Below are 19,583 nucleotides of genomic sequence, written 5' to 3'. Positions count from 1 at the left end.
CACCAATAACAGTCTCTCAACATCTATCACTTGCAATCTCTGTTTCGAAAACCAAGTTGCACCTTTGGCAAGAACAGCTTCCTTGATTGCCGTTTTCTTGGCCACAATAGTAGCGATGGTTGATTGGGGTTTTGTGTACAATCTGGCCAGTTCGGAGACATGCACTCCACTTTCATACTTAGCAATGATCTCTTTCTTCATATCCATAGTAATTCTCACTCTTTTTGCTGTAGGGTTGGCACTAGAAGCTTTCTTGGGGCCCATGGTGACTTATTTTGCAGGTGCAATCACTAAAAAGGCTGTGATAATATGAAATGTTCCAATTGTATGCTTGGAAGCGACCGCGGTGGCTGGCTTGTAAACACTGGCACCCACGGAACAAGTGAGGCGGGCTCAGGCCGCACGTGGACGTGTCTCGAACGAATCGCATTGAGCGAGTTTTTTAGCGCTAGCGGAGGCAAAATTTTTGCATTAAAATGTATCGCTAGGCGGATTTAACGTTATGTGATGCGTTCGTTAGGTTAGGGTCCACTGTATTCATTTTTATCCAGTGCTGTGTAAAGTAGATCTAGCATTTTTATTATTGCATCATTTGTGCTTTTGTTTCTCCTGAAGCCAAACTGGCAGGGGTTGAGGATGCTTTGTGATGTTATGAAGGGATGTAACCTTTTGTGTACGAGTTTCTTGAAGATTTTGGAAAGTAAAGGCAAGTTTGACTTTTTTTTTTTTAACAAGTCGGCCATGTCCCACCGAGGCAAGGTGACCCAAAAAGAAAGAAAATCCCCAAAACGGAAATACTTTCATCATCATTCAACACTTTCACCTCACTCACACATAATCACTGTTTTTGCAGAGGTGCTCAGAATACAACAGCTTAGAAGTATATTTTATTTATTTTTTTTTTTTATTATCACACTGGCCGATTCCCACCAAGGCAGGGTGGCCCAAAAAAGAAAAACTTTCACCATCATTCACTCCATCACTGTCTTGCCAGAAGGGTGCTTTACACTACAGTTTTTAAACTGCAACATTAACACCCCTCCTTCAGAGTGCAGGCACTGTACTTCCCATCTCCAGGACTCAAGTCCGGCCTGCCAGTTTCCCTGAACCCCTTCATAAATGTTACTTTGCTCACACTCCAACAGCACGTCAAGTATTAAAAACCATTTGTCTCCATTCACTCCTATCAAACACGCTCACGCATGCCTGCTGGAAGTCCAAGCCCCTCGCACACAAAACCTCCTTTACCCCCTCCCTCCAACCTTTCCTAGGCCGACCCCTACCCCGCCTTCCTTCCACTACAGACTGATACACTCTTGAAGTCACTCTGTTTCACTCCATTCTCTCTACATGTCCGAACCACCTCAACAACCCTTCCTCAGCCCTCTGGACAACAGTTTTGGTAATCCCGCACCTCCTCCTATCCTAACTTCCAAACTGCGAATTCTCTGCATTATACAGTGGACCCCCGGTTAACGATATTTTTTTCACTCCAGAAGTATGTTCAAGTGCCAGTACTTACCGAATTTGTTCCCATAAGGAATATTGTGAAGTAGATTAGTCCATTTCAGACCCCCAAACATACACGTACAAACGCACTTACATAAATACACTTACATAATTGGTCGCATTCGGAGGTGATCGTTATGCGGGGGTCCACTGTATTCACACCACACATTGCCCTCAGACATGACATCTCCACTGCCTCCAGCCTTCTCCTCGCTGCAACATTCATCACCCATGCTTCACACCCATATAAGAGCGTTGGTAAAACTATACTCTCATACATTCCCTTCTTTGCCTCCAAGGACAAAGTTCTTTGCCTCCACAGACTCCTAAGTGCACCACTCACCCTTTTCCCCTCATCAATCTATGATTCACCTCATCTTTCATAGACCCATCCGCTGACACGTCCACTCCCAAATATCTGAATACATTCACCTCCTCCATACTCTCTCCCTCCAATCTGATATCCAATCTTTCATCACCTAATCTTTTTGTTATCCTCATAACCTTACTCTTTCCTATATTCACTTTTAATTTTCTTCTTTTGCACACCCTACCAAATTTATCCACCAATCTGTGCAACTTCTCTTCAGAATCTCCCAAGAGCACAGTGTCATCAGCAAAGAGCAACTGTGACAACTCCCACTTTATGTGTGATTCTTTATCTTTTAACTCCACTCCTCTTGCCAAGACCCTCGCATTTACTTCTCTTACAACCCCATCTATAAATATACGTATAAAAATACACAACATATCCCTCCAAACTGCCAATATCCCAAACCCCTCCTTTAGAGTGCAGGCATTGTATTTCCCATTTCCAGGACTCAAGTCTGGCTATAACAAATAACCGGTTTCCCTGAATCCCTTCACTAAATATTACCCTGCTCACACTCCAACAGCAAGTTTGATATTGGTCTATAATTGTTATATCTGTTGGGTCACCACCTTTGTATATTGGTGTAATCCTTGCTAGCTTGAGTGATGCTGGGAAAGTGTTAATTATCTAGCGATTTGTTGAAGAGTAATGCAATGGTGGGTGAAAGGATTTGAGCCACTCGTTTATACAGTAGTGGTGGCACTCGGGTTACATTCCTTGATTTGTTATTTAGAGAGTTAATAATCATGGTAACCTCAGTGGGCTCTGTTGGTGTAAACTAGAGGGATGTTGGGAACTTATAGCATTTTATCGAACAGATCTTCAATCTGTCAGTATAGTTTATTAAATCCATCTCATGTAGTAACTGGGTTGATTGATGCAATCCACATTAGATCTTTGCAATGACACTTGAGTAATAGTGTCATAAATACTTTAAAAATTTTGTTTCCAGAAACTGTCTCCTACCAAGGTAGTGACCCAAACAAAGAAGAAATGCTTTTACTATCACAGTCTTGCCAGAGTGGCACTGATGCTACACCTCAAAACTGCTAATGTCTCCACCCCTCCTTTAGGGTGCAGATACTGTACAGTGGACCCCAGCTTTACAATCACCTCCCAATGCGACCAATTATGTAAGTGTATTTATGTAAGTGCGTTTGTACGTGTATGTTTGGGGGTCTGAAATGGACTAATCTAATTCACAATATTCCTTATGGGAACAAATTCGGTCAGTACTGGCACCTGAACATACTTCTGGAATGAAAAATTATCGTAAACCGGGGGTCCACTGTACTTCCTTAGTTGTTATATAGTAATTGAAGAGAGTTGTTGGATAGATGTACTTGAAATATTTGTCATTTTATATTAGTGATTTATATTAAGAGTCATATACATAGTTATATGTTGTATAGCTGAAGGGTTATTTGGCAGTTGGTCAGTTGTGTTAATACAAACACTGCTGTTACAAAGTAAATTTTATGGAATCTAGTCCACTGTATACAACCTAAGTAGGCATAATTTGGATTGAAAATGGTATGAAATGGGTCACCAAAATTGTATTTTTTTAATAAGATGTGTGTGGCATCTGTAGTCCTGTTAGACAGGCCTTACAGTGCGAAACTCGGGACAAAATTTAACCGAAAAAATGGTTCTAAACTTGAAGCATGTAATACTCAGGGCAGACGAAACTTGGGGTTCCACTGTATAGTCTTCTAGAAATCCCTAAGAGTTATATAATCCTGATAGTAATCCCTAACAGTTATATAGTCCTTATGAGTGATAAGAGATAAGATTTCATTCAGATTTTTAACCCTGGAGGGTTAGCCACCAAGGATAACCCAAGAAAGTCAGTGTGTCATCGAGGACTGTCTAACTTATTTCCGTTGGGGTCCTCAATCTTGTCCCCCAGGATGCGACCCACGCCAGTCGGCTAACACCCAGGTACCTATTTTCTGCTAGGTGAACAGGACAACAGGTGTAAGGAAGCGCTTTGCCCTTGTAGTAGTCCGTCAGTTATATAGTACAGGTCAGCCATCACTAATCCGGCATCATTGGGACCTGTAGTGTGCTGGATTACAGAGTGATTAGGTTAGAATACACTTAACCCTTAAATGGTCCAAACGTATATATATGTTCACTCTATGTAGCTCCCCAAACGTATATATACCTTTTATTTTTCCTGCCTCCAAATTTGGCATGATTGGCCTGAGATGCCTGATCATCATAGAATTGGTCTTGACACTCGGTGTTTACCTGGAGTTTACCTGGAGAGAGTTCCGGGGGTCAACGCCCCCGCTGCCCGGTCTGTGACCAGGCCTCCTGGTGGATCAGAGCCTGATCAACCAGGCTGTTGCTGCTGGCTGCACGCAAACCAACGTACGAGCCACAGCCCGGCTGGTCAGGAACCGGCTTTAGGTACTTGTCCAGTGCCAGCTTGAAGACTGCCAGGAGTCTGTTGGTAATCCCCCTTATGTATGCTGGGAGGCAGTTGAACAGTCTCGGACCCCTGACACTTATTGTATGGTCTCTTAACGTGCTAGTGACACCCCTGCTTTTCATTGGGGGGATGTTGCATCGTCTGCCAAGTCTTTTGCTTTCGTAGTGAGTGATTTTCGTGTGCAAGTTTGGTACTAGTCCCTCTAGGATTTTCCAGGTGTATATAATCATGTATCTCTCCCGCCTGCGTTCCAGGGAATACAGGTTTAGGAACCTCAAGCGCTCCCAGTAATTGAGGTGTTTTATCTCCGTTATGCGCGCTGTGAAGGTTCTCTGTACATTTTCTAGGTCAGCAATTTCACCTGCCTTGAAAGGTGCTGTTAGTGTGCAGAAATATTCCAGCCTAGATAGAACAAGTGACCTGAAGAGTGTCATCATGGGCTTGGCCTCCCTAGTTTTGAAGGTTCTCATTATCCATCCTGTCATTTTTCTAGCAGATGCGATTGATACAATGTTATGGTCCTTGAAGGTGAGATCCTCCGACATGATCACTCCCAGGTCTTTGACGTTGGTGTTTCGCTCTATTTTGTGGCCAGAATTTGTGAGCAGTATTAAAAAAATCTGGGACCACTTAGTACCTTGTGGGAGCGCCAGTTAAATTGAGCGCCAGCTAGAACAAACAGTGGGGCAAACACCAAGGATTCACTGATGTAATGTCATATTAACACTCCTCTTTTAACAGGAAAGTGATGTTAACCCCAAGTTTAGGGTCTGTCGATCTCTGTCTATCTGTCTCTATCTGTGTCTGTCTATCTGTATCTGTCTCTGGCTTTGTTTATCTGTCTCTGTCTATCTCTTTCAATCTGTCTATCTCTGTCTCACAGGTACACATAAATACAAGTATACGTAGTATAAATTACCTAGGATAACCCAAAAATCCAGACAAAGTGCTATACTCTGCTTGAAGATGTGAGTAAAAGTGATGATGCAGTCTTGTGGTTCTCTCTGAGACAGAGAGCTAGACGGATAGACAGATAGACAGGGAGCTTGACAGACAGACAAATAAACAGACAGAAATGTTAGTGTATCAGCAAAAACAAAGCTAGGGGGATGGTCATATAATCTTTTCTTATCAGCTGCACCCTCCCCCACCCTCGTTTACGCTCATCAAACATCAGCTCTTATCAGATGTTATCTCCCCTTATCTTGTCACTGTCAGGGGTGAACATTTATTATTATTATTATTTTTTTTTTCATCACCACACTGGCCGATTCCCACCAAGGCAGGGTGGCCCAAAAAAGAAAAACTTTCACCATCATTCACTCCATCACTGTCTTGCCAGAAGGGTGCTTTACACTACAGTTTTTAAACTGCAACATTAACACCCCTCCTTCAGAGTGCAGGCACTGTACTTCCCATCTCCAGGACTCAAGTCCGGCCTGCCGGTTTCCCTGAACCCCTTCATAAATGTTACTTTGCTCACACTGCAACAGCACGTCAAGTATTAAAAACCATTTGTCTCCATTCACTCCTATCAAACACGCTCACGCATGCCTGCTGGAAGTCCAAGCCCCTCGCACACAAAACCTCCTTTACCCCCTCCCTCCAACCTTTCCTAGGCTGACCCCTACCCCGCCTTCCTTCCACCTCAGGCTGATACACTCTTGAAGTCACTCTGTTTCGCTCCATTCTCTCTACATGTCTGAACCACCTCAACAACCCTTCCTCAGCCCTCTGGACAACAGTTTTGGTAATCCTGCACCTCCTCCTAACTTCCAAACTACGAATTCTCTGCATTATATTCACACCACACATTGCCCTCAGACATGACATCTCCACTGCCTCCAGCCTTCTCCTCGCTGCAACATTCATCACCCATGCTTCACACCCATATAAGAGCATTGGTAAAACTATACTCTCATACATTCCCTTCTTTGCCTCCAAGGACAAAGTTCTTTGTCTCCACAGACTCCTAAGTGCACCACTCACCCTTTTCCCCTCATCAATCTATGATTCACCTCATCTTTCATAGACCCATCCGCTGACACGTCCACTCCCAAATATCTGAATACATTCACCTCCTCCATACTCTCTCCCTCTAATCTGATATCCAATCTTTCATCACCTAATCTTTTTGTTATCCTCATAACCTTACTCTTTCCTGTATTCACCTTTAATTTTCTTCTTTTGCACACCCTACCAAATTCATCCACCAATCTCTGCAACTTCTCTTCAGAATCTCCCAAGAGCACAGTGTCATCAGCAAAGAGCAGCTGTGACAACTCCCACTTTGTGTGTGATTCTTTATCTTTTAACTCCACTCCTCTTGCCAAGACCCTCGCATTTACTTCTCTTACAACCCCATCTATAAATATATTAAACAACCACGGTGACATCACACATCCTTGTTTAAGGCATACTTTTACTGGGAAATAATTTCCCTCTTTCCTACATACTCTAACTTGAGCCTCACTATCCTCGTAAAAACTCTTCACTGCTTTCAGTAACCTACCTCCTACACCATACACCTGCAACATCTGCCACATTGTCCCCCTATCCGCCCTGTCATACGCCTTTTCCAAATCCATAAATGCCACAAAGACCTCTTTAGCCTTATCTAAATACTGTTCACTTATATGTTTCACTGTGAACACCTGGTCCACACACCCCCTACCTTTCCTAAAGCCTCCTTGTTCATCTGCTATCCTATTCTCCGTCTTACTCTTAATTCTTTCAATAATAACTCTACCATACACTACCAGGTATACTCAACAGACTTATCCCCCTATAATTTTTGCACTCTCTTTTGTCCCCTTTGCCTTTATACAAAGGAACTATGCATGCTCTCTGCCAATCCCTAGGTACCTTACCATCTTCCATGCATTTGTTAAGTAATTGCACCAAGCACTCCAAAACTATATCCCCACCTGCTTTTAACATTTCTGTCTTTATCCCATCAATCCCAGCTGCCTTACCCCCTTTCATTGTACCTACTGCCTCACGAACTTCCCCCACACTCACAACTGGCTCTTCCTCACTCCTACAAGATGTTATTCCTCCTTGCCCTATACACGAAATCACAGCTTCCCTATCTTCATCAACATTTAACAATTCCTCAAAATATTCCCTCCATCTTCCCAATACCTCTAACTCTCCATTTAATAACTCTCCTCTCCTATTTTTAACTGACAAATCCATTTGTTCTCTAGGCTTCCTTAACTTGTTAATCTCACTCCAAAACTTTTTCTTATTTTCAACAAAATTTGTTGATAACATCTCACGCACTCTCTCATTTGCTCTCTTTTTACATTGCTTCACCACTCTTTTAACCTCTCTCTTTTTCTCCATATACTATTCCCTCCTTGCATCTCTTCTACTTTGTAAAAACTTCTCATATGCTAACTTTTTCTCCCTTACTATCTTTGCATCATCATTACACCAATCGCTCCTCTTCCCTCCCGCACCCACTTTCCTGTAACCGCAAACTTCTGCTGAACACTCTAACACTACATTTTTAAACCTACCCCATACCTCTTCGACCCCATTGCCTATGCTCTCATTAGCCCATCTATCCTCCAATAGCTGTTTATATCTTACCCTAACTGCCTCCTCTTTTAGTTTATAAACCTTCACCTCTCTCTTCCCTGATGCTTCTATTCTCCTTGTATCCCATCTACCTTTTACTCTCAGTGTAGCTACAACTAGAAAGTGATCTGATATATCTGTGGCCCCTCTATAAACATGTACATCCTGAAGTCTACTCAACAGTCTTTTATCTACCAATACATAATCCAACAAACTACTGTCATTTCACCCTACATCATATCTTGTATACTTATTTATCCTCTTTTTCTTAAGATATGTATTACCTATAACTAAACCCCTTTCTATACAAAGTTCAATCAAAGGGCTCCCATTATCATTGACACCTGGCACCCCAAACTTACCTACCACACCCTCTCTAAAAGTTTCTCCTACTTTAGCATTCAGGTCCCCTACCACAATTACTCTCTCACTTGGTTCAAAGGCTCCTATACATTCACTTAACATCTCCTAAAATCTCTCTCTCTCCTCTGCATTCCTCTCTTCTCCAGGTGCATACACGATTATTATGACCCACTTTTCGCATTTAACCTTTACTTTAATCCACATAATTCTTGAATTTACACATTCATATTCTCTTTTCTCCTTCCATAACTGATCCTTCAACATTACTGCTACCCCTTCCTTTGCTCTAACTCTCTCAGATACTCCAGATTTAATGCCATTTATTTCCCCCCACTGAAACTCCCCTACCCCCTTCAGCTTTGTTTCGCTTAGGGCCAGGACATCCAACTTCTTTTCATTCATAACATCAGCAATCATCTGTTTCTTGTCATCCGCACTACATCCACGCACATTCAAGCATCCCAGTTTTATAAAGTTTTTCTTCTTCTCTTTTTTAGTAAATGTCTACAGGAGAAGGGGTTACTAGCCCATTGCTCCCGGCATTTTAGTTGCCTCATATGACACGCATGGCTTACGGAGGAAAGATTCTTTTCCACTTCCCCATGGACAATAGAAGAAATAAAGAAGAACAAGAGCTATTTAGAAAAAGGAGAAAAACCTAGATGTTTGTATATATATATGCATGTGCGTGTCTGTGAAGTGTGACCAAAGTGTACGTAGGAGTAGCAAGATATCCCTGTTATCTAGCGTGTTTATGAGACAGAAAAAGAAACCAGCAATCCTACCATCATGCAAAACAGTTACAGGTTTCTGTTTCACAGTCATCTGGCAGGACGGTAGTACTTCCCTGGGTGGTTGCTGTCTACCACCCAACCTTATTATTATTATTATGTATTATTATTATTATGCATTATTATTATTATTATATATTATTATTATTATTATTATTATTATGCATTATTATTATTACGTATTCTTTTTCTGCTGCTGCTCCTCCTGCTCCTGCTCCTGCTCCTCCTGCTCCTGCTCCAGCTCCAGCTCCAGCTCCTGCTCCAGCTCCTGCTCCTCCTCCTCCTCCTCCTGCTCCAGCTCCTCCTCCTCCTCCTGCTCCAGCTCCTGCTGCTGCTGCTGCTGCTGCTCCTAATTATTATTGTATACTTCCACATATCCAAAACATTGCTGGGACATATAAATACTTTGTATATATTCCAAGAGAATAGTAAATGACCAAGGCAGGTGTAAATGTCCACCTGTCACTGTGTTTGATAATTTGAGTACAATTTCAGTACCTAATACTAGTATCAGAACAAAGATTGGTTATGAAATGACAAGAACTACTATAAATTGTAATTATCAGAACAAAAATTATATAAAATATGAAAAATAGAAAAAAGGTATATCGTCAACACTTCTGCAAGTGGCAGGACTCATGTTGCCGTCACATGAGCATCCAGTGCCAACTTCTAGGCCTCATATCTCGGTAAGTACTGACCCTAATTTTTTTTTATTCTAAAACATTTAAAAGCATGTGCTCTTTTTTTCTATGAAAAAAAAAGATTTTTTTTTTTCAAAATATTCAGGGGCGCTGCGCGAGTGAACGTATATATACCTTTGGACCGTTTAAGGGTTAATTAACCTATCAATAGAGAGACTCTCTGCTACATCTTCCTCATTTTTATCACTGCTTTCTCCTCCATTGGCTTGCTGTAGTAAATGTAAATGTAAATGCCAGGCAAGACACAGCAGGTTGGGCTCTCCCCCTTCATACTCTGCTAATATAAGTGTTACCATCCAACAAGTGTGTTTTACTCCAATCATCATATCTCCTATGAACTCCCACTACACATATTCAAAGTTAAAAAGGAGAATGATGTATTTATTGTTTGTGGTTTACGTATATTTGTAAATGCTGTAGGGTTATACAACACCTGGCTTGGTTATGCAACACCTGACTTGGTTATGCAATACCTGGTTTGCTTATGCAATATCTGGCTTGGTTGTGCAACACCTGGCTGAGCTATACAACACCTGGCTGGGCTATAAAATACCTGGCTGGGCTATACACCACCTGGCTTGGTTGTACACCACCTGGCTTGGTTATACACCACCTGGCTTGGTTATACACCACCTGGCTTGGTTATACACTACCTGGATTGGTTATACTCAAATGATCTCTACAGATTCAGCATTTTCCATAACTAACAATTTTCCTGGCTAGGATGTTCATCTCTGGAGTATTGTAGCCACAGCTCCAGTGTCCTCACGTCAAACAGGCAAAGGTTAATGTCTGCTAGATGGTTTGTATACAAGATCAAACGAAGAATAGATCTTCGATTATGCAGCATCCTTGGCTGGGGTTGAACAAGAGTCAAAAACACGATAGTTACATCATTTTTTTTTTGATGTTCTGGTGTTGTTAGTGTTAGCAAAATAGGATTAATCAGGGGATTCAGAGAACCTGGTTAGTGGGACTTTGAGTTCTGGAGGTGGGAAGTACAGTACCTGCACTCTGAAGGATGGGTGAGGATGTTACAGTTCTGGAGGTGGAAAGTACAGTACCTGCACTCTGAAGGATGAGTGAGGATGTTACAGTCCTGGAGGTGGGAAGTACAGTACCTGCACTCTGAAGGATGAGTGAGGATGTTACAGTCCTGGAGGTGGGAAGTACAGTACCTACACTCTGAAGGATGGGTGAGGATGTTACAGTCCTGGAGGTGGGAAGTACAGTACCTGCACTCTGAAGGATGGGTGAGGATGTTACAGTTCTGGAGGTGGGAAGTACAGTACCTGCACTCTGAAGGATGGTTGAGGATGTTACAGTTCTGGAGGTGGGAAGTACAGTACCTGCACTCTGAAGGATGGGTGAGGATGTTACAGTCCTGGAGGTGGGAAGTACAGTACCTGCACTCTGAAGGATGGGTGAGGATGTTACAGTCCTGGAGGTGGGAAGTACAGTACCTGCACTCTGAAGGATGAGTGAGGATGTTACAGTCCTGGAGGTGGGAAGTACAGTACCTGCACTCTGAAGGATGGGTGAGGATGTTACAGTCCTGGAGGTGGGAAGTACAGTACCTGCACTCTGAAGGAAGAGTGAGGATGTTACAGGTCTGGAGGTGGGAAGTACAGTACCTGCACTCTGAAGGATGGGTGAGGATGTTACAGTCCTGGAGGTGGGAAGTACAGTACCTGCACTCTGAAGGATGGGTGAGGATGTTACAGTTCAAAGGGTCACATTAACTGTGATGTTACATTGCTTCTGACAAGACAGCTATTGAATGAATGATGGTGAATGTCTTTCCTCTTTTATTTCATTGCCCCATCATGGTGGGAGACAACTGATATGTAAAAAAAATATATTGTTTTTCTGGATTATTTTTCAGGTCTCTGTATTAAAAAGACTGCTGCACAGTTTTGAATTTCAGATGACCAATTGCTGGATAATCAATGATGTATTTATTTAGCCACACAGTTGTGTGCATGATAATGTGTATAAATGTGAAGGATGAGGATCTTCCATTTATTAAGCTTTACTGGGCATCAACATGACACTATATCTCTGAATTAAGGACCATATAAGCTCAAGGAAACAGCTAGAGAGGGAGGTTGGTGACAGGTCTGGTGAATGGGAGCCCTGGACAGCTGTGTGTGTAGTGGACCACGCATTGCGAATCTTGGGTCAGCTGGTCGGTGAATTAAGAGTGAGTACAAGTCTGTGTTACTGATAACATCTACCCTTCCCCTGGTAATAAGTCTCATAGGTCAGTTGTGTAATTTTCCGTCAGGATATGTTGTATTCTCGCTCTTTATGTTATTAAGTAAACTATAGCCATAGTTCCCATTTTTATTTGTACCCTCTTATGCCATTCCTATTCTGTTAAGCACTGGGATAATACAGGAGATGTGCTCGCTTGCTGGGATACCTCAGGCAGAGTGAGTAAAGGTCTCACAATTTTCAGAAGTTTTTCAATGTGTCAGCCATATCCCACTGAGGCAGGGTGACCTAAAAAGAAAAACAGGTCTTTTTTTTATATTTAGTGATGTATACAGGAGAAGGGGTTACTAGCCCCTTGCTACTGGCATTCCTCTTCAAGGGGGGCTCCTTGGCATGGTGAAGAGGCTCTTGGTCTGAGGAATTAGACCTGTTGGTCTCCTTCCTCAGACCGAACCTAATTACCCCCCAATCCCCCCTTCCCTATCCCATCCTCCCCTTTTTCCTTTCCTCCTCCTCCCCCCGTCCCTCCCTTATTCCCTTCCTCTTTTTGGCCTTTGGGATTCTTTCCACAGGCCTACTGGTTCCTAGGTAGGGGGAAGGGTACCAGGGTCAATCTCATTCCGTTGAGGTTCTTGTGGTGGTGTAGTTTGCCGTGGAATCTGGATCGCCTGGGGATATCCAATTCCCTCTCTGGTCTTCTGGTGGGTGGCTTTGGGTGTCTTTTGGGTGACGGGTGTATCTCTGGAGGCCGCCTTTCGGATTCCGGGGGTGGTGGCCAAAGGAGGTATGCTTTGTGGCGGATATCCGGCCGCCCTCTCTTTGTTCCACCGAGGTAGCTCGGCAGATGTGAGGTTGCTATCCTGGATTGCTGGTTTACTGGCATGAAAGGTAGGGTATGGCACGGGTTCCATGCCGCATCTGCACTACTTGTGGTGTTGAGGTCTTCTTGGGCGCGGAGGGTGATTTTCGGCCCTTTCATTCCTCCTAGGAACTATTCCTCCCTGTTCCCCTTTTTTCTTTTTTTCTTTTTATTTTCTTTTTTTTTTCTTAAAAACAAAAAGAAAGAAGTAACCTAGCATGCGGTCGACCGTGTTTCCAATTGGACCACCATGCATGGGCTTAAATTTTCCAGTACCAAAACTCACCAAATTACTTTCACTAGATGCTCTGTCAGCTCCGATCATCCTTTGTACCTCTATGGCTCCTGTATCCCTGAGTGTGATAGTCAGGTTTCTAGGCCTTCTCTTTGACCGTAGGTTATCCTGGAAACCTCACGTTACCTCTCTGAAGGCAACTTGTCACAGCCGGCTGAACCTTCTTAAAACCCTTGCTCATCTTTCATGGGGAGCTGATCGTCGAACTCTCCTTCACCTACATTCAGCCCTCATTTTATCGAAACTCAATTATGGTGACCAGATCTATTCAGTGGCCTCTCCTGCTACTCTCTCTCTAGCCTCAACCCCATCCATCACCAAGGATTACGTTTATGCCTTGGTGCTTTTCGCTCTTTCCCTGTTGAGAGCCTCTATGCAGAAGCGAATGTTCCATCCTTGTCTGTATGCTCTCACAACCTCTGCAATCCTTCAATTTATAGAATGGTCACCGATATTAGTAGACATTATTTGTTCGCCGCCCCTGTTTGCTCCGTCCCTTCTCTCTTTGCCTACATTCGCTCTTGTCTTCCCTTCATTTACCACCTTTGTATGTTCATGTAGCATCTCACTTTTCCATACCCCCCCTGGGAAGCTCCAGCTGTTTGGGTCTGTTCTTTCTCACTCCCTTGCTCGAAAGCCCAACTGCCTACGGTGGCTTCCCGCTCTCTTTTTCTTGACCACTTCCACTCTCATTCTCATGCCATCGCAGTGTACACAGATGGCTCTAAGTCTTCTGACGGCGTCGGATTCGCACCAGTGTTTCCGGACAGCGTCATGCGAGGGCATTTACTATCTTCGGCTAGCATTTTTACTGCTGAATTGTACGCCATTCTTGCAGCACTTATTCGTATTGCATCTATGCCTGTATCATCATTTGTGGTTGTCTCAGACTCCCTTAGTGCTCTACAGGCTATACGGAAATTTGATACACCTCACCCCCTAGTTCTCCATATCCAACTTTGGCTATGCCGTATCTCTACCAAGCATAAAGATATTGTTTTTTGTTGGGTCCCTGGTCATGTTGATGTACAGGGCAATGAACAGGCAGACACTGCTGCGCGGTCAGCAGTACATGACCTACCAATTTCATCCTACCAATTTCATATAGAGGTGTTCCATTTCCGGACTATTTTGCTGTAATAGCTACCAACCTTCACACCCATTGGCAACAACGTTGGTTAACTCTGCTCGGTAACAAACTTCATTCTATTAAACCGCGCATAGGTTACTGGCCATCTTCTTGTCATCAGCGTCGAGGTTGGGAGACTACTTTCTCCCGCCTTTGCGTTGGCCACACTCGTCTTACTCATGGGTATCTCATGGAGAGGCACCCTGTTCTTTTCTGTGAGCAGTGTCAAGTTCCAGTATCGATTAGCCACATTCTGTTAGACTGCCCTCTCTATCAACGAGCACGCAGAATTTACCTCCAACGTCGTCTCCGCTCTACTACTCTCTTTACCTTCCCTTCTTGCTGATGGACCCTCCTTTAATCCTGACTCTCTCATTGACTTCTTGACAACGACTGATTTACTCCACAAACTCTGATAATGACACCTTTCACACTCCCCTCAGCCCTTTCTACCTCAATCTCTTGCTGCCCTCTACCCTTTCACCATCCACTGCCCCGCTGTTCTCCGTAACCTATTACTCATCCATCTCCCTTTTGCCACCTGATACCCTCGCTTCCTTCCTGCCCTGCAGCACTGTATAGCCCTTATGGTTTAGTGCTTCTTTTTTATTATAATAATGCTACTGGCATTTTAGTAGCCTCTTATGGCACGCATGACTTTCAGAGGAAAAATTCTTTTCTTATGCTTAGATGATGGCACAGCAGTGTGGTACAGTTGTCTTAGGCATGGAACAATGATGTATAAAGCCAGGATTACCTATACATTTATCATTTACAAGTCATAGTAATGGTATAGACATGTACAATATAGTACAGTACAGTGGTACCTTGGGATACAAAATTAATTCCAGAAGGCTGTTCAAGTGCCGATACTGAACGAATTTGTTCTCATAAGGAATAATGTAAATTAGACCCCCAAAAATACACTTACAAAAGCGCTTACATAAATACACTTGCATAATTGTTCGAGTTTTGAGCTGTTGTATCCCGAGGTACCACTGTAGTACTTTATTTTGGTTAGTGTGGATCTAGTGGGCCCAGAGATTTTAATATCAATATTATATAATATTACACAAATAACCCGCACATAAAAGAGAGAAGCTTACGACGACGTTTCGTGACTTGGACCATCTACACTAACAGTGGGCAGGATGGCCAGAGATTAGTTAATAGTCAAGAATTGTATATATATTAATATAATATTAATTATGAGGTGTGTATATAACAGTGGTGTTGATATGTCAGGGAGATTGCAACACCCAAAACATTTATTATAAAACTGCAATAATCATCATCACAAACTGCAGAGAGAATCCCATGACAAACTTCCATACATCCAAAGGACAAAGTAAAGCAATATGGAAAAATAGACACAAATAAAGTATAATGTGATCCTTTATTGACTATGTTTAACACACACACAGTGGCTTTATCAAGGTGGGTTTGTGACACTGTGGCTTTATCAAGATGTGCTTGTGACACTGTGGCTTTATCAAGATGTGTTTGTGACACTGTGGCTTTATCAAGATGTGTTTGTGACACTGTGGCTTTATCAAGATGTGTTTGTGACACTGTGGCTTTATCAAGATGTGTTTGTGACACTGTTTCTTTATCAAGATGTGCTTGTGACACAGTGGCTTTATCAAGATGTGTTTGTGACACTGTGGCTTTATCAAGATGTGTTTGTGACACTGTGGCTTTGTCAAGATGTGTTTGTGACAATTTATCAAGATATGTTTGTGACACAGTGGCTTTATCAAGATGTGTTTGTGATACTGTGGCTTTATCAAGATGTATTTGTGACACAGTGGCTTTATCAAGATGTGTTTGTGACTTTGGCTTTATCAAGATGTGTTTGTGACACTGTGGCTTTATCAAGATGTGCTTGTGACACTGTGGCTTTATTAATATGTGTTTGTGACTGGATAAAGTCCACTGTGTGGGTGAAACAGAGTTGATAAAGGATTGCATTACTCTGCATTTCTATTTCTCCATCATGTTGTTTTATACTATTTATCTCTATCTTAGAGCAATATATAATTATCCCTACATGTAACATCACCTCTAAGATCACAATTTTTTTGTACCCGAGCCAATAAGCAATTGTGCATGTCATCTTGTATTGTTTGTGATGTTGAGACAAACACTAACAATACAAGATTTTTCACAAAGTTCCATGTGGTGGATGTGAAGAGATATTAGTTTTTATTTAACACATCGGCCGCTTCCCACCGAGGCCACGTTGCCTGAAAATAGAAGAAACACTTTCATTCCATCACTGTCTTGCCTGAGACATAACACTAAAGTTCAAAAATATTTATCTGGAAGAAACTGCAAGAAACTAAAGTAAATGCATTATTGAGCATAAATATGCATCTTAAACCAATGTTTGTCCAACACAAGAATTACCACAACCATGCAATGAAATTCTTAACTCAAAATTGATAATAAAAATGGAAAATTATTATAATCAAAAGTGTTAATGAGGGTTGAAAAAAATACAGAAATATATAGTATGAAAGAATTATGTGACATAAGACAAGCACAAAGAACCAAGACTACTTGCAACAGGAAAAAACTTTAATATGGATATTGAAGCATCTTGATGCTGGTGAGGGGCTTTGATCTGTACATTCTTTTTGATTATAATAATAATTTGATCTGTACTTCTACCCTAGCTTCCCTTCAGGTGCTGTACAATCCCTACAGGTTTAGTGCTCCCCCCATAATTTTTTATTAACACACTGGCTGTCTCTCACCAAGGTAGGGCAGCCCAAAAAAGAAAAACTTTCATAATCATTCACTCCATCACTGTCTTGCCAGAGGCGTGCTTACACTACAGTTATAAAACTCTACAGAGTGCACTTCCCATCTCCAGGAATCAAGTCCAGCTTGTTGGTTTCCCTGAATCCCTTCATAATTGTTACCTTGCTTACACTCCAACAGCATGTCAAGTCTTAAAAACCATTTGCTCCTAACACACTCATGCATGCTTGCTGGACATCCAAGCCCCTCGCATGCAAAACCTCGTTTACCCTCTCCCTCCAACCTTTCCTAATCTCCATCTTTCCTACATACTCTAACCTGAGCCTCACTATCCTCGTAAAAACTCTTCACTGCACAATACAAATACGTAATATAAATATTGAAACACATACACTACCAGTAACTACCATTACCACCATTATCTACTACCATCACTACCTAACATGTTAATGTGCCTCAAGATTTACCCTAGCATGGGCCAGTAGGCCTACTGCCATACTTCTCTAATATTTACACGTTTCTCCAGCCTATAAACTGTGGGAACACTTGAAGTTCCTAAACCTGTACTCCCTAGAATGTAGGAGGGAGAGATACATGATTATATACACCTGGAAAATCCTAGAGGGACTAGTACCAAACTTGCACATGAAAATCACTCCCTATGAAGGCAATAGACTCGGCAGACAGTGCAACATCCCCCAATGACAAGCAGGGGTGTCACTAGCACTATAAGAGAAAACACAGTAAGTGTCAGGGGCCCAAGACTGTTCAACTACATCCCAGCATACATCAGGGGGATTGCCAATAGACCCCTGGCTGTCTTCAAGCAGGCACTGGACAGGCACCTAAAGTCAGTACCTGACCAGACGGGCTGTGGTTCGTACGTTGGATTGCGTGTAGCCAGCAGTAGCAGCCTGGTTGATCAGGCCCGATCCACCATGAGGCCTGGTCACAGACCGGGTCATGGGGGCGTTGACCCCCAGAACACACTCCAGGTATACCAGATATGATCCATCACAAATTCTGATACAAGATTATTGTCTTAATAAAGTTAGTTACTGTCTGTGTGTCTACAACTACAGATCCCCCTCAAGGAAGGTTCCTTGATGCTGGTGAGGGGCTCTTGATCTAGGGAATTGGATTTGACCTCTAGTTCCCTGAATTAAGCCTGAATACCTTCCACATCCCCCACAGGCGCTGTATAGTCCTACAGGTTTAGCGCTTCCCCTTGATTATAATAGTACTACAAATGGCACCTATAACATTGCACTTTGGTGCCATCTTGTATAAGGAAAATAGTGCTTGGAGTCATTAAGTCACTACACTGCATTTGGGGTGCCATCTAGTGCAGGGAGACAGCCCTGTGTGACCCAGGTGGGTTTAGCACTTGGTTTTGCTAATGGCACTAAAAGTTAATGAAAAATGGCACTAGGCTGCCATCTATTGAAGAGAGATTAAATTAAATTAATTTTTTTTGCACAATAGATGGCACTAAAAATTACTAATGAAAATAGCACTTGGATGCCATCTATTGTTGGAATTGTTTACTAAATCTAGTTCAGTTTTTGATTAATAGATGGTGCTGTAAGTTATTGAAAATGGGAAGATAAACTAGAGACTAAACTAAATTTTTTTTTAGTTCACTTTTTGCTCAATAGATGGCGAAAAAAAAATAGAAAATGGGATGATAAACTAGGGGAGACTAAACTAAATTTTTTTTAGTTCACTTTTTGCTCAATAGATGGCGAAAAAAAAATTAGAAAATGGGATGATAAACTAGGGAAGACTAAACTAAATTTTTTTTAGTTCACTTTTTGCTCAATAGATGGCGAAAAAAAAATTAGAAAATGGGATGATAAACTAGGGAAGACTAAACTAAATATTTTTAGTTAATTTTTTGCTCAACAGATGGCGCTGAAAATTAATAATAGGAATGGCACTTTGATGCCATCTATTGTGAGAATTATGAACTAAATTTTTAGTTCATTTTTTGTATAATAGATGGCACTGAAAATTACTAATGAAAATGGCACTTGGATGCCATCTAGTGAGAGAATTATGAACTAAAAATATTTTGTTTACTCCCCTAATTAATGCTCCCATTTTCAAATTTTTTTTTTGCCATCTATTGAGCAAAAAGTGAACTAAAAAATATTTAGTTCAGTTTCCCCTAATTTATCCTCCCATTTTCATTAACTTAGCACCATTTATTATGCAAAAAATGAACTAAAGATTTAGTTCATAATTCCAACAATAGATGGCATCCAAGTGCCCTTCTCATCTTCAGTGCCATCTAGTGTGCAAAAAAATGAACTAAAAATATTTATAGTCTCTCCTCCCATTTTCATTAATTCATATTATAATCGAAAAGCGCTAAGCCATCATTAACTTATAGTACCATCTATTATGCAAAAAATGAACTAATTTAACCCTTGAACTGTCCAAATGTAGATTATACAGCGCCACTGGGGGTAGATGTGGAAGGCATTCAGGCTTAATTCGGGGAACTGGAGCACAGATCCAATTCCCTAAATCAAGAGCCCCTCACCAACATC

General features: G+C 41.9%; 1 long non-coding RNA gene across 1 annotated transcript; it reads left to right on the top strand.

The window, feature by feature from the left end:
• Positions 1–1,193: 1,193 nt before the first annotated feature.
• On the top strand, positions 1,194–12,099 carry LOC138854867 (uncharacterized). Its single transcript, XR_011394017.1, has 2 exons — positions 1,194–3,015; positions 9,300–12,099. It is a non-coding gene; the product is annotated as an uncharacterized lncRNA (long non-coding RNA).
• Positions 12,100–19,583: the final 7,484 nt, after the last annotated feature.

Source organism: Cherax quadricarinatus, chromosome 72 (assembly GCF_038502225.1).
Source record: "Cherax quadricarinatus isolate ZL_2023a chromosome 72, ASM3850222v1, whole genome shotgun sequence".
Taxonomy (NCBI): domain Eukaryota; kingdom Metazoa; phylum Arthropoda; class Malacostraca; order Decapoda; family Parastacidae; genus Cherax; species Cherax quadricarinatus.
Note: the sequence above shows the minus strand (reverse complement) of the source record. Positions and strands in the feature narration are given on the sequence as shown.